This window comes from Barbatula barbatula (assembly GCF_947034865.1).
Source record: "Barbatula barbatula genome assembly, chromosome: 14".
NCBI lineage: Eukaryota > Metazoa > Chordata > Actinopteri > Cypriniformes > Nemacheilidae > Barbatula > Barbatula barbatula.
Window position 1 is genome coordinate 20197136 of NC_136777.1, and position 16557 is coordinate 20213692.

A 16557-nucleotide genomic window follows, 5' to 3' on the forward strand; every position below is an offset into this window, starting at 1 on the left:
CAGTGCATAGTCGAATACTGCAAGCGTGTGACGGAAATGTAACGCCTCTTACATATTTGGAACATCAGGTTTCAAAGCAATTGTACTGACAGGTACGCCCACCTTACTTGCACATACATTTGGGCGATCTTAGTCAGTCATACTACATTTACATTTAGGCATTTGGCAGACGCTTTTATCCAAAGCGACTTACATTGCATTATCCCCTGGGATCGAACCCACAACCTTGCGTTGTTAACACAATGCTCTTACCACAGAGCTACAGGTAAGCTGCACTACGAACTGGTGTGGTTGCACAAGGCGTTTCAGGCAGGTCTTGGTGAGAATTCGCTATTAGATAGAATGAATCTTTTGTTCACTTTTGACACTTTAATTTTTGCAAAAAAAAATTAAATGAATGGTCAACTTATAACACACCAAAGACACAGAAAAACACATATTCGCACCATATGACCCCTTTAACCAAAAAGATCTTCAAACATCTCATTGGGGTCCTATCATATCGTTTCTGACAAGGATAAAAGATAAAGGACTGAAAAATTGCTCATACAGTATGACAGAACAGAAAAGACAGATATGGAGCCAGAGACCAGATGAAGAGAAATGATATGAACAAATAAAAACCAGGGCAGAGGAAGACAGAGAGACAATTAAAATTTGTATTAAAAAAATGAAAGTGAAATCAAAAGCAGAAAGAGAGACTGCGGACAGGGCTTCACAGTGGAAGAACACTTCTCTTTGTCTCCTCTATTGGAAAAAAAGACTGAATGTCAAAAGAAGCACTTTTCTCCTTCTTCCTTCACTATTGGAAAATTGGTTGTGCCACTTTAATGCAGCAGTCAAAACATGTGATGTGGAGGACAATGTTGTCCTTTGTTCATGTGAACTATCAGATATAGTAAGTATACAGCCATGGGCGACAGGCAGGCCAAAGCACTTTTGGTCCAGACAGAAAGCGACACGCTGACATGGATGTGCATTATAATATATTTGATATGATTATTCCCATAGCTGAAAAGTGCTTTGACATTTTCTCATATTCATCATATAATCAGAGTTAATGCTATTTAACCTTTATTCACATTCCTATGCACACAGCTTATATACTACACGATTCATAGGTGTAGATGTAGTATATTTTCTATTATATACTTGCTGATAACAAATATCTTGTCATACAACTGGATGTGAACATGTCTCTAATGTCGACTAAGGAGCACTCTAGTCTCAGCGTGACTAGAGTATGTTTTATTATTTAAAATATATTCAAGATATTTTTATTTTTAAGAATGTTGGGGACCGAACAGCGGTGGTACCAATTCACTTGCATTGGCTCAGTTGTTCGGTTACCAACATGCTTTAAATTATCTTCAAAATAATTTCATTTTTGAACTATTCCTTTAGGGCAGAAAAATGTCTCGAGTGTAGAAGCAGAACATTTCCTATCTCTTTAGTTGTTAGCTGTAGTGTTAAAGGTTCTGCCACTGCTACTCACATCAATGACACAAACGTGTTTAAAGCAAAATAATACAACGTGAAAAAGACTTGGGAAAAAGGGAACGGCTGTGGACTTGGGTTCAGACCAAACAGTTGAACCAAATGTGAAAACTTAATGCCTAATTCAGCTTAATAGAACCATTAATGATCTAACGCTGGAATGTTTCCAAGCCTGCAGTAATGTCCTTTGATGTGCTTCTGGTAGATGCAATCCTCATCCCTTATAAAAGGTTAAGTCAGGCCAACACATTAAAAAAGCAAAACCTGCAATTCCTCTTTTTGATTCATTAATCGCCTCATTGAAATGGCTTACGCATTGTTTGGATATGTAAGCACGTCATGTCAATTCAATGCAGCATCTAATATGGTTTTGAACGGAGTGATGTTCTGCACCTGGCTAAGAGGAAAGCCAACTATTCATTCTGATTAATGAAAAGAATAATTCTCCAATCATCTGAATGTGGTGTTATTAACATACACTGCTTTAGGCAGCAGAGCTTCCTGGCAGCAGAATGCCACATTTCAGTCCAAGTAAAACCAGTCAGGGCACAGGTGCTGACCACCAGAAAACAGAGTTCTGTGAGGTGTCTGAGCAGCTGTCGATGTGAGTGTGTAGTGCAGACAGGAGTTTGAGTAGGTCATAGTAACAATGTACCTAAATAATCAACCCAGGCTCAAGGCTGTTTGTGGCATAGACACGAAATAGGGAATCTATTAATTCGTGTTCATGGACACGCATTTCCCCATTTTTTCAATACGCATACTTCATTAATATACATTTATATATTAATAAACTGATATCAAACATACATATTTTAGCATGTGGCTTACCAACACTTTACTTCATCCCAAACTTAGCCCCGCAAACGCTAATTTAGCAAAAAACGCAAGGTTCACGAAGTGGCAAAACTACTATAAATGGCTACCCTAACCCGCCCCTTAACCTAACGTCACGGGGAAGAGTGAAATCATTAAAAAACAAACGAATAATATTGTATGAAACATGAATGAGCCACCTTGTAAAATAGGTATGAATTCCTATTAGATTGTGTTGATTTATATTTATACATTTGAAAGATATCACGTATTCAAATTCGCGTACTGCTGGGTGACACGGAAAAAAAAGTTGTGCTGACTGACACAAAAAAATTGGGAAATTCGTGTCAGTGAACACGGATTGAAAGATGATGATATCTGTACTTGTCTTTTATTTATTTATATTTATTTTACATCATGCTAGGAAATACTAGAAATTGATTGTATTAACATCTTACACTGTAGATCTCAGACCACACTTATTTTCTGAAATATAAAATTTATTGTAAAAGAATAGTTTACTCAAAACATCGATGTATACTCGCTTATTCATATTTACCATGATACAACACGAATCAACCGTCTGATTTGAATCAGCTGGAGGAGAGGGACGGTTAATTCCACTAATGTATATATACACTTGGGTTTCTTGTTGACAGTTATTTTCTACTTTTTGAGAATAAACAGATTAAATAAATGTTATATATAGCAGTGTTCAATTTTAAATATATAAAGTAATTTTATCAAACGTAATAAATTAAGTAAATTAACATTGCAAACATTTGTTTTGTTCTCTTTATTAAAAACTTACACAATACAATAAACATGACAAATAATGTAAAAAACTTTATCATTTAAAAAAACAATCCATAAAGCCACACACAGGTGTAATATAAGCGTTATGACTAATGTCTATGACACTACTGTCAGACGCATGATATATAACGTCAGTGTCCGAAATTGTTCACTCATTTTCATTCACTTCTTCCCCATATTGTGGACTATTTAGCATTTGCACTTCTTGTTTGAAGTCTGCATACAGCATCAAGACTTCAGTTATAAAATGAACCTTTATTACTCAAAAGACATAACCACTGCAGTTTCATTCTTACATTGAAATGTAACAATTGCTTATCTTAAACAAAAAATTAACAAATAAACCACATTGATATATGCAGCCTTCAAATGCAACCCTGTGTTGTATATCAATGATAGTCAAACGTGCCCCAGAACTGTTTTCTTTCCTACATTCTTTAAAATAACTTCCTTTGTGTTCAACAGAACAAAGAAATGTTTAAAATATATTTTCATTCTATGGTAGTCAACGGTGGCCAAGAACTGTTTGGTTACAAGCATTCTTCCAAATATCCTTCTCTGTGTTCATCAGAACAAAGACATTTAAATTCAGTGAATGAGAACAGAATTTTAATTTTGGGGTGAACCGTTCCTTTAAATGGAATTCAATTTTTAATTTAACATTTGTATTAAAGTATGGGAGAACGCAATAAACGTTTTCACAAGTGGTTTCAGAGTTTTGGTTATAAATCCCACTCATAACAGAAAAACAGAATATTAGTCTCCCACTGTTTGTCCAGGGTGTGATGGGGAGATAACAGGCAGGGTGTCAGGACATGGCCAGACATTTTCTAATCTAATAACGTTTTAATAATAGAGGGATTTAAGACAGGAAGGCAAGAATTTGGACACAGGAAGATAGAACAAAAATATGCGAACCAATAAAGTCAGTCAACGAAATGAATTGGAATGGAATGTCAAAAGATGAATTACAAAAAATCTGATTATGTTATTCTCAGATGCAAATATACTTCAGCATACACAGTGTGACCCATTTTGCCCATTGCCCATGAGTAATTCATGTCGACAGACTGATGCCAGGTTGTCTGGTGTAGCTCATCCTCTGGCTGCCTCTGAAAAAGGCCCATGGTTGCTCGACTCAGCAGGATCCAATAAAACCAAATTGAAAGTGAATGAAGGAAAAATCAACCTCAACTCATAATGAAAAACCAGCAGTTTTGGCCTTCACAGCTGAGGGACCGTTCCTCTTCTGCCCTGCTAAACCCAAATGGCAGCTGTGAGGTGTCCATCTTGTTCTACGGAAAAATTTGAAAAATGGCTGATGACTGTAGCAGAGAGATGATTGTTTTGCGGGTAAAGCTCACAGCAGTTGCTGTACTGGCATGCTGGGGTGGAATTCCTATTTTGAGATGGAAATCCGGGCTGTAATCTCTGTCATGACATCTTAATTTAGAGGAAAATTAAGAGTTCGGAAAGAGTGTTTGGAAATCTTTGGAGCATTTGTCTTTATTCTGCATATTCTTTTTTAATTATTTATTTTAGTAATGTTTTAGTAATGTAAGAAGCAGTATAGTATGTGGTGCTATATATACAGTATATATATATATATATATATATATATATGCACTGTATATCCATCCTCATTGGAGGCTGAGCCCTCCTTATATTAAAAACCTAGAATCACCCCTGAATCGAAGAGTCTTTCAGGATAATAAATATCTTCTTATCTTGAAACAGCAGGCGTGGTTCATATTTTGAGCTCATAAAGTGGAATTGAGACCAAAAGAAAAACATCAGTGGTTAAATCAAATATAGCGTGTGGACAACTCTTCTGACTGATTTCAAAGCTATGTGATTTTATTTTTAGGGAACTATTCCTTAACTGTGTATTTAAAGCAAATATCGTACATTATGAGAAATGAAACCATGATCTCGCCAGGTTAGGTTATACCACTAGAAAATAAAAATCTAATAAAATCTAATAAATTTGTATGTCAACTCAACAGATACAGTGTTTTTGTTGTATTTTCAAATGCCAACTCAAGATTTTTTCCTATTCAGATGAAATATTTTAATTTATACATTTTAATCGTGTTCACTTTCGTCTGACAGACTTCATGTGAGGTCATCATCTGAAGACCAGTGGTCTCGAAGCAAGATCTATTGAGAATCACTGCTCTAAATTTTAGCTTTGCTGTTCAGCATCCTACGTGGGTAAGAACACGCACCACCGCCCGCTCCCCTCAAGAGAGAGTGGGATTGGGTTTCTTCGTAGAAGTGTATCAAGAGAAAAGTGCTCTGTCTTCGAGCATTCACATACCTGTGAGCTTTGAAGTGGAAAGAAGGGGCAGCGAGGCCACGTGCTAAGTGCATTCACACTGTACTGTGTAGTAGACATGATGATCAGGTGCAGGGAAAGAATGTTGTCTCAATGCTTTAAAAGAACCTGTGGAATCTCAAAAGAGGAGGCCATGCATGCTTGGTTTGAAGCTATCTACAGTACTTATATGCAAGTGTACTCCTTAAAGTTGTAGATCTGCCTGTTGTTTCTTTTTTTTAAATGAAGATATGAAGGAAAACTAATTATTTGAGTTTTGGTATCAGGGAAGGGCTATTTGTTGGCTGTGGGGCAAGTTTTGTCATGCAGATCTGGGAACCCTGACTTTTAATTTTAAGTTGCTAATCTTGACATCCATTTTCAGGACATGCAGGGACACAACCAAAGCGACTGATCATTCTGCGCTTGGGTGTGAAATATTGAAGCTGTGGTATGTATGTTTCGGTTCCATATTTACACTTCTCTGGTTAGTAGTCCAAGGCAGCTCTCGCACTGATAGCTTTAGCAGAGACCATACGTTAACATCCCGACAGCCAATCCCAATCAAGATCTGGACCTCTGCTGAGCAATGCTCACACCATCCACACACAACACTGTTGAAACGTTTAGTGAAGTGTTTGGGGATTAGAGAGGGAATGTTTCTTTCCGAACTCCCTCTGTGTTGGCTGGGGAGACCAAACATAGTTAGCTAGGTCAGGGCTCCAGAACCCGAATTTAGAAACAAATAACAAAGGAGATTGTGAAAATCCCATTCATCCTTTGAACATTATACCAGAAAGCTGCTGCGGGGAGTTAGCTGCATGATATTTGTTTTAAAAAGTATAGGTTACTCTAAACAGTGCAGTGGGTTAGCATGCTTCCATGAGTCTTTATTGATGTATGAGATATTGTGAGTGAAGTGTTGATGGATGAAGGTTCTGTCTCTCTGACTGAGCTACGAGAGGCTCTTTGTCGCTATGCGTCAACACCGAGTGCTATCCTGTTGTGTCTTCTTTGACCTTTGACCCCTGCTGGCCACGAGGACAGCAGGAGTCCGGCAGCCCTGCTGGGTCCATCCACACTGTGCTTCCTGAAGTTGGGCCGACCCTGTCGCGACCTTCACCACCGGAAATTTAGGAGAAATGTCTTCTTTGAGTTCTTTGTGAGTTTCTAAATGTGCGTGTATATGTGACACATAAGCAATAGTGCTGACTGATATTTACTGAAATAAATCCATACAGACTTCATTAAAAACTGATGATTTGGCAGTGTTTTGTGTTTTCTTGAAAGGGTATACCCTTAAAAAATAAGATTTTTGCAAATATGTACACATTTAAAGTGTCAGCGTTTGTTATTTTAAGGGAAAATTTGTTCATTTCTTCAGATTTTAAATTAAGAGAATTATGATCAATGTCAGATATAAATGCAGTCTGGTATTCTAGTATTAGTTAAATATTGTTAAATACAAAATTTAAAATAATAGGCCGCTCCTATATATATATATATATATATATATATATATATATATGCAAAAAATGCAAATGCAAAATGTTTGTTTTAGGGTTAATTATGGTGGCAAAAATTATAAAAACCCCAACAAATCACAAAACTAATAGCTATTACAAAATCTGAAGAAAAAAACAAAATCTGTGCAAAATTACAAATCTGAAAATGCATTTTTCATCTCACTTGTTATCTGACTTGATATTTTGTTTCTGGAATTGCTGTGTTTTATGATTTCAGGCTTGTAATTTTTATCTGGGTTTTTTATTTGGTTTTCAGATTTGTCATTAGTTTGTTGTTTACTTTTGCGCTTAAGGTAGGGCTGTGGGTGAGGTTATAGTATTTATAAGCTCTATTTAAAAATGTCAACAAAAATATTTTACTGTGTGATGTGAAGAGACCATGATGATGGCACCTGACATGCACCTTTTGCTCGGGAACGTGCTGTGGATCACACTCCACAGTTCAGATACACCAACTCCTTCATCAAAACACGAATTCAGTTCATGACTGAAATATCTCCATGACCAACCAAATCCAGCATCAATGTGTTATTCAGAATGGCCCTTCCTCTCTCTCTGTCCCTTTCTTTTCTTCTCCTGAGTCACTCCACTGCCAAAGCAGTCTTGGCAATGTCAGAGTCAGTCCAAGAAGTTTTGCTTTTCCTCTAATGTGCATCCAGACACTTAAGTCAAACTGAGCCTGGGCGACACATGTAAGCAGGGGTCTGTGATGACCACAGATTTTGTACTTACCTTTTAAATTCACACAAATCTACAATGTGTTCATGCCTAATGTCGATGCAGAGCTTCTTTGGCATGATGTTTAACACAGACAATAACATAATCTTCACTTTCTCAGTCTGAAAAAACAAAGAGGGAAACGTGCACAGTAAAGCACTGACAATGAAAGTCTGTTTATTTGTTACACAACGTCGAAATAAATGCCTCAGTGGTTTAATACTGATGATTCACCCAACATGTTGGAACATTACAGCAAGGATCTGAAGAGATGGATCACTGTTGAGTTTGTCTGTATATAGACAGTGGATGGTGCGCTCCCAGAAGCCCCTTAGTGCTATCACAGCCATGTTTCATAAACACATGCAGAACCCAGCGTCGCAGCAGATAGATGAATGACTGTTTTCTTTGGGTTGTCTTGTCTGTTTGCATGATGCTGCTTAAGTCTCTGTGTGGCCATTAAAATGATAGACTGCTAAACGAATCCACTGAATCTCTCGACTGTGAGTTGTGAGTGTGAGCAGGAATGCTCTTATCTGTCTATAATTTGATTTAGTTGAGGAAGTTTAAAGAGTTGAAAAAGTCCCATTTTTTGTAATTCACAATTCCCAGTGGTCGGCGGTTGCTTAGAGTGCGTGGCAGCAAAGAAATATTCTCGACTTGAGGTTGTGTGACAAAACAAGACTTTTGCAAACCTTAGTGTCATTTCTGTATTGTTTTCAGGAGGTCACTGTAAGGTCATCACAACGATCCTGATACTGAAATTATTTACAATTCAATCCAATATACAAAACTGGGTTCACAGTATGATAGTATGACTATACTTTGAACAAAATGTAATATTAAAAGACATTTTAATAACTTAAGAACTTATTTCCAAAACAATTTCAATAAAATGTTTGTTTTTATAGAACTAACAACATTTAAGGTATAATTTAGCATTTTTTACACTCTGGAAAACAAGCGTAAATTAACATAATTTATCTGTATTTCTTTTTTTACAGATTTTGTCCATGAATTTCTTTTAAATACGGTAAAAAAATACCACAAAATTATAAGAAAAACAGGGAAAACACATAATATTACAGGGACATTTTTATATAGCTGCCGTTTTGTCAGTCAAAACTGTAAAATTACAGAAAAAGCCCATAAATCTACAAGAACACGGGGAAAACATGTCATTTTACAGGAAAGTTTATATTTTTTTTACAATGGTAAAATAATATACATTGAATATGTTTAACTAAGATGAAGTCACTAAAAATATTGATAATCAAAAACGGTCCCCATGGACTTCCATTGTATTAATAAGAAGTCAATGCACATCACTGGGGACCAATGGTTTTCTGTTAAAAACATTTTTCTAAATATCTTCTCTCTGTTCTGCAGAAGAAAGAATGTCATAGGTTGGAAATAACAAGAGGGCTTGTAAATAATGACAGATTTTTCATTTTGAAGGTGAATTATTTCTTTAAAATTCACACCGTTATCTAGGAAACACTATAAAGTCTGATCTTTTCCATAACAAAAAACACTATATACTTTTAGGACGTAGTATGAGTAGACGAACTGGGACACAGCAATAGTTTTTTTAACTAAACTTATTCATGATATATTGTTACACCCTTAGCACGACAGCTAAAACGATGTCTGTGAGTGTGATCTTTTTTTACTGTTAAAAAACTATTTACATCGAGTTACAGTACTCACATTTTAGGCACACTATGGTTGGTTTAACTGCTTTATACTAAACAACAAATAGTTCTTAAGCCTAGATAAAAAAAATTCTCATCCTTATATGATAACATCTAGTGGGAAACGCAACAGTTATTAATTCTTACAAACCACAGTTTAACTCGACATAGAAACAGAAGCGTGAGTTAGATGAGAGTCTGGCTTCTGTGTATTTACTTGCAGTATCCAAGCAGTACACCCTCACTGCCCGCTGACCACAGGAATGCAAAAGTAAGAGATTGACACAGCAGTACTCAGACACACACACACCGTACCAGTCTGAAGACCAACGCGTACGTTGAAACCCACACACTTCATGGGTCAGTCGACCATGGAGAAAACTAGTTTATGTTCCTAAGGATTTACTAAATGAAAGTGATGTTGCTGTTTGCACCCGACCATTCAATTATTAATAATGACCACAAAAACAAAGTGCATGTCACTTATTTGGGTGTGCAAGGATATATTTGTCGGGTTTCCAAGCAAAATAATGTACCTGGGTAACCTTGCTCCACTTTAAATACCACAGGAACTGCTGTACACATATTGTTACAGTAAAACAGGTGAAAGTTTAACTCAAAATAAGAATAAGTTGATAATGATAGTGTAATGAAACTTTATTATGGCTATTTTGTGGACTGACCACATATCTGTGACCTGTTATGATAAACGATTTAACGATTCAACACACAATATGATCATAACTCAACCTCAGCTGCTGATGTGCTCTTTTGCTTTAACTGGCCAGTGGAGCCCGACAAGCTGGAATCAAGACAAAACTTTAAAACGCAAAACATTTACAGACGATGTGAGTATGTTCTGTATGCGTTTGACAGGAACAAAAAAATTAAGAAAGTAAAAATACATTGCCGGATATCCAGCAGTTACAAATTTATGAATCACTTGCAAAATATGAGACGGGATGTTATGTTACACAGCACTGTGGATATATTCTCATCAGTGGAATCACTACTGATGCTTCTCACGTGTAAATAATATTCTTGGACATTCATTGGAGGATGTGCTGGAGGGACTAACCAAATAAAACGCTTCCACATCTTTCTGTTATGAGTGCACACACACCCTGAGAGCTCTTATAATCAGACTTTCCTTAGCAGGTCAACGCGAAATGCTGATTATCGCTTTCTGATGTGGTCATCCAAAAGATCCTTCAAGTCATGTCATAGAACTAAAATTAAACAGACGACTCGTGTTCAAGCCAAACACACCCTGTCACTCATAAATGCACAAGACCTTTTCCCAATACTCCACTTTTGAATCGCACTAACAGAATTTTGCGGTTTTATTTGCAGGCATCTTGAGTGTGTGTCCCTGAAGACCGAGATGTAAGCGTGTTTCCACTTATCCTGCTCAAAGGGGATGCAGGATGAATCCTGTCTCATCTTTACAGCGCTTCTCAGTAAACCTAAAATGAAAATCCCTTTGTGTTCATACAGCAGTGACATCTGGAGATATCATGTTAATAACACAGTTAAAGCGACCATGATATTTAGGATGATTACTGTGATTTTGTTAATGCATATCGGAATACTGAAAAGTTGACAAGAAACTTTGAATTATATCTCTTTACTACTACAGTAAATATTAATGAAATATACATCAAGCTGCTTTGCAACAATGCAACATTACGAAAAGCGTTAAATAAATAAATGTTACAAACTTAAATAAATCTATATAAATAAACAAAGGGATGACAGAGGGAGTGTGTGTGTATGCCTGTTTTCAGTCAGTGCTTGCTTTTATTCATTTCAGATACAATCTTAGTATTTTAGGGGACTACAGTAAATCTGTTCCTTCTGTTCAAGTTTACATGCGTATAAAAATTTGGACTGCTATTAGGCTTCAGTCTTATTTCGATTAAATGTAAATGCCTGATTTTAATACTCAATATTGTCCAGATTAACGTATTCAATATTCCGGTTTCCAAAAATGAGTGTAATGAGGTTTACAAATATAAATAATATAAACAAGTATGAATAAACATAACATAATATATAAAGTTAAGGGTCACTTATTCTTTACTAAAGGGATAGTTTTTGCCCAAAAGTAGAAATTCTGTAATACTTTATTTACCCTCACGCTGTTTAAAACACAAATTTAAGTATAAAAAGTATGTTTGGAGTAAATTCAAATGAATCAAACAATATTTTAGCTTCTACGGTGTTGTTACCCATTGCCTATAATTTGCAAAAACTTAATTTTGGCCTTTTATTAACAAGCGTCTTGAGGGCGTATTCACCTCTATTCATTTTCTTCATTCAATATTATCAAGTCAAATTTCTGCATTTGAAACAAATTTTTAAATAAACTTTTATCTCTATTGAAAAAATATTGGCAGATTTTTACAAATAATCTAAGCACACCTTCAGATTTACATATTTTTTAACATTTCAGTCAAGCGACCCTTAACCCTAAAATCCACATTTTGTTATACTGTATCCGGTTAAGCTTTTCTTTTTGACAATTATTGACATATTTGTTTGTGTAGTTAAGCGTAACACACATACTGGACATAATGCCTCTATGTATAGTAACGTGAAGTAATATTGTAACATGTACGCTGCAGCGTCTTCACTTGACAGACGTGACCCTTCCTGGGTCAGTACCTATCCATCACTGCTCACCCCCAGCAATGAGCCACTGTACCACGTCAGCGCATGTAATTTCACCCCTCTGGGTACTAGATGCAGGGGACACTGTAATTGAGCCCCTTACGGGGTCTAACAGAGCCTCTAATCCTTCGATTCCAAACCCTATCTTCCCCCTCCTCGTGTCCCCAGCTGTGCCACATCCATCTATGTCTGTTGCCATACCCACTTACTTCTTACCATCAGTCTCCATCCACAGATGTCCTCTTCTCTTATTTTATTTGATCTTCAAATTCCAAGTCCTCTGTGTAACCATCACCTTCATGATCCTTTGTTTTTATGCATAAGGTTTATTTTGACTCCTTTATGAACACTTGGGTAGTGATATAAAATGAGATTAATAAATATGCTGTTTTCACCAGACACCTTGTGTCTAATGGGCCAATAGTTCTTTGCGAAACATGTAGAGTTGACCTCAGCATTTTTTATCCCTTAGAAGTCAAACAGCAGGATCAAGCACACACTACAGTGTGTATTTATGCATGACTCTGTCAGTTTAAATCTAGACTAAAGACGCATCTTTTTAATCTTGCATACACTACACTATCATAATATATATATTTCAAAGATCTAGGCTGCATTAGTTAGATCAACCGGAACCAGAGACACTTCCAATAACAACTGATGCATTTGTTGCATCAAAGAGTGCAGAACAGTACTCTACTCTCAGCCAGTCTTGTCTCATTGTTCCAAGGTTACTAGAGCGGGCAGGATGCAGTCCAAGGTTACCGGAGCGGGCAGGGCGCAATCCATTCCCAGATCTGACAAATGCTGGACGAAGGACGTTGCGACTCTACAAAACTTCAGTCGCTATTAGATTATTAATGATAATTTTAATTCTAACTTTTTTTATTTTGCCTTGTTGTGCGCGCACTGTCGAGCTTGTGCAGAGGCTGCAGCTTTTGCCAGAGGGGAACTGGAATCCCCTGGCTAGGCCTGGTTTCCCTCTGAGGTTTTTTTCTCCTCCAATGGAGTTTTGGGTTCCTCGCCACCGTTTGCATACTGTTTTGCACTGTTTGCCTGGCCGGGGGGGCTGCTAGAATTTGATAATCTTATTTAATTAACACTGCATATAGGAATTTATTGTGTGTCTGATATTTGACCTGTGTTTTGACTTCCATAACCTTTTATGTTTTACTTATAGTCAATGTTTTCTTGTACAGCTGCTTTGTAACAATGAAAATTGTAAAAAGCGCTATATAAATAAAGCTGACTTGACTTGACTTGACTTGATGATATATATTGTCTGTATGTTTGCATGTGTTCATATTAGCGTGCACATGAGGGCCATAAGGGCCGTCTGCGCATCTCGGTCTCTGCATTCTGTGGCGCCTTCTGATACGGCAGCGGAGCCCTTGCAGGAGGGAGCCTTCATCGCACGCACTTAAACAGAAAGCGAGAGAGCGAGGAGCCTGTCAGTGTAAACTGAGCTCAGCTCTGGCACCAGAGCCCTGGCTGGAGATGATATTTCTGTGCTTAACATGGCTTAATGGTGGGCATGATTGAGGTGGGTGGAGGAGGGTTGTGATAGGTGCTGACTTAGTGTCATCTGCAGTGCAGGCTGTAGCCAGATGTTGAAGGAACAGATTGTAGGATCAGATTCAACCTAAGGGATGTCCAAACCTCTGAAATTCAAGACTGATGCGGCCTTATGTCCTATTTATTTTGGAAACGTTGTCTATTTGACTACAGTATATACAGTATCATGGTTCAAAACGTGATTAGACTGTATGTTGTGTTACTGGCAGTGATTCATGCCACATAGTCCATATGACGCAGCCTAAAGCATGCTTTTTCCTCTTATCCGTGAATAGCACTGAGAAATGTGTTGGGGACTGTCCAATATCATACATGATAAATAATTTCAAATGTTTCAAATGTTCTTTGTTTATGCACTGAACAAAATTATAAACGCAACACTTTTTTCATGAGCTGAATTCAAAGATCTAAGACCTTTTCTATGTACACAAAAGGCCTATTTCTCATAAATATTGTTCACAAAGAACAGAAGATGCTTTCTGCATGGCCACAGTGAAAGTCTTCTGCCCTCACTAACAGACAGATCCCTTGAGAAATCACGAATTCACTCTTCTAACCTGCATGATGATCCACAGGTGCATCTCATACTGACTCGATACCTTCACCTTGGACATCTGTACAACAATACTCCTTTTCCTCCCGTCGTGCCCCCACCCCCCTTCCTCATTCATTCTCTGTTGCTGTCTGGGTGCTGAGAGGCCCCATTGTGAGCTGTTGCTCCCCAGGCGCCCATTCTGCTGCTGTAGGCTGGCGGTCCTTGCAGTCATCCCCCCACGATCAAGTTCCCTGGGCTTCAGGACACAGACCCCCCCGGTCCCCTGAGCATCCTGCCGTGGCAGTCACAGCCCAGTAATCCTGCCATCTAAAGTGGCTACATGGAGGTCTGTCAGTGGCTGGGCCAGATGGTTGTGTGCAGTTGAAATGTCCAAACTCCTTTGTTGACCAGAGGGAGTGATAGAGTTTCAGTGGGGCAATGACCTGAACTTTTTTTGGAGATCCCACACCCAAAAGTTTTACTCCTTACTAGGCCTTACCCATAAATTTAATAAAATGAGATCATGGTGTTTTGCATAGTGACATCTTTGTGATTATCTAGCAGATACTGTACACTGTGAAAAAACATGTACTGTTATTTTTTACCGATTTTTCATTAATATAGTAAAAACCTGTAATTTTACAGTTCATTATTCACATATTTTTTAATACTGTAAAAAGTGTCAAATTACAGAGAAAAATGCAAATATAAATCAAACACACTTTTTAAAAAGTATTTATTTATAAATAAATTTACAGTTTTTTACAGTGAAATGTTTGTGGACATTATACTTTTTTTCAGCTTATATATTTTAGTTTCCATTATTATAAATGATTAGTCTTATGACTTGATAGTTATTTTACTTTTTTTTAAATACTCTATTTTTTAACTGTAACATAAGCCTGTTTTAAAAAGTTTACAATGCCAATGTAAGAAGGATCTTAATTACTTTGATGCTTTATTTATAAGATATAGTTGCTTACAACAGTCTAAAAACTGAGTGGGAACAGCAAAGGATGTCCAACCTGGTAAATAACAGTTGAACTCACACTCCAAATGTTGATTTGCTGTTGTGTATATACGATTGCAATGGCATAAGCAATATGAATTTCAGTTTAAGTAATGCATTCTGCTTACTCATTCAGCTGTGCCTCACGGTGAAGAAAGGGAAAAAGGAAAAACATCCAAGATCTTCTGAGATTGTGGCCCCTTCCCAGAATACGACTGGAAAACCACAAGGACTGGCAGGATGATGCCCGATTAACTGTAGAGCAGAAGGGAGCATCATCCAATTTTCTGCCTCACTGCCAGATTGAAGCAATACCGTGTGTTGATACAATGACCTGAGCTAACCTCTTTATTAGACAGTCCTGATTAAAAACATCTGAAGGCAGCCTTAAAGACACACTTAGGGACGTGTTTGAGACGCTCTGCCCTAGTTGGGCACAGGCCGTGTTTCATGGTAAAGCACGCATTGCTGTCAAGGGTTTTTTATTAACTGCTTTGGTTTGAATCGAAACAATAAAGACTGATGGTGTTCGTAAGTCATAGGTTGGTAGGTTAGGAGGAGTTCTGTCTCACCCCAGGAGGGTGAGGTCACCATATATAAAGTGCTGCCATATATATGGCCTGACAGCATAAAAATATCAAAATACTGCATTTTGTAGGTCTATAAATCTCATGTTGACATCTGACTCATTTCACCTCTAAATCACCCCTACAAAAGCAAGTGACTCACCCAGACTTGTTTTGGAGAAAATAGTCTTGCAAGTATTAAAATACTGTATAGAACATCGTTTATGTGAATTTGACAATATTCACTTTTGCGTATCATGTTAAGGGCCATTAAAAAAAATGCTGCGTCTTTTCCTGGAGCATTTCCTTATTCAAGTCTCGTGGATAAAAGGCTGCGGAATCTTTCTGGTTCTGGTTAATGGTGAGGGTTGCTTGCTTCTTGCAGACAGTCTCCGAGGCTTTGATCACAGCACCTGCCGAGTTCCCTGTTTAGAGAAAACATACGTTTAGTCAGAGATACGAAGATAAGTGTCTGCCATTAGCGCCTCAAGGATAACATTAAACTGATAAGAAACAGTCTAAACTTTGAGTTGGAAACACACACACACACACTGTTTCAGTTGTCACCATGTAAGCTAATGTAGAAAGATAGGATTAATTTGCAGGCTGGCAACACCGAGAATATTTTTAGCAAAATATTGCAAAATAATACTCTCTCTCTCTCTCTTTCTTCTATACTTCTGTCTTTGTAGACAGCTGTAATATAAAACAAAATTTAAACAGAACAAATGTACACTAAAAATTGACCTCAAGTCACTGTGGTTTCAGCAGCCATGAATCATAAAATTTTAGCCTTTCATATTTGTTTTGGCCCTG